Source organism: Cygnus atratus, chromosome 1, assembly GCF_013377495.2.
Source record: "Cygnus atratus isolate AKBS03 ecotype Queensland, Australia chromosome 1, CAtr_DNAZoo_HiC_assembly, whole genome shotgun sequence".
Taxonomy (NCBI): Eukaryota; Metazoa; Chordata; class Aves; order Anseriformes; family Anatidae; genus Cygnus; species Cygnus atratus.
Window position 1 is genome coordinate 44,508,209 of NC_066362.1, and position 237 is coordinate 44,508,445.

Genomic DNA, 237 nt, shown 5'->3' on the forward strand with positions numbered 1-237 from the left:
TTTTTAGGAAATCATTTCACCGGCTATTTATTTGTGTGTTGGAGCAGCCTGATGAGGTGGGAAAACCAAAGCAGACACGCTGTGATTGCAAATCAAGGACAAAGTTTTAAGAATGAGGTTAACTAACCATTGGAACGACTTCTTTAAGGATGTGACGGGTTTCCCATCATATCCTGTTGCACGGTATGAGGTAGCTTTATAAAATATGTGCTGTAGCTCCAGCAGAAGCTCTGTGTT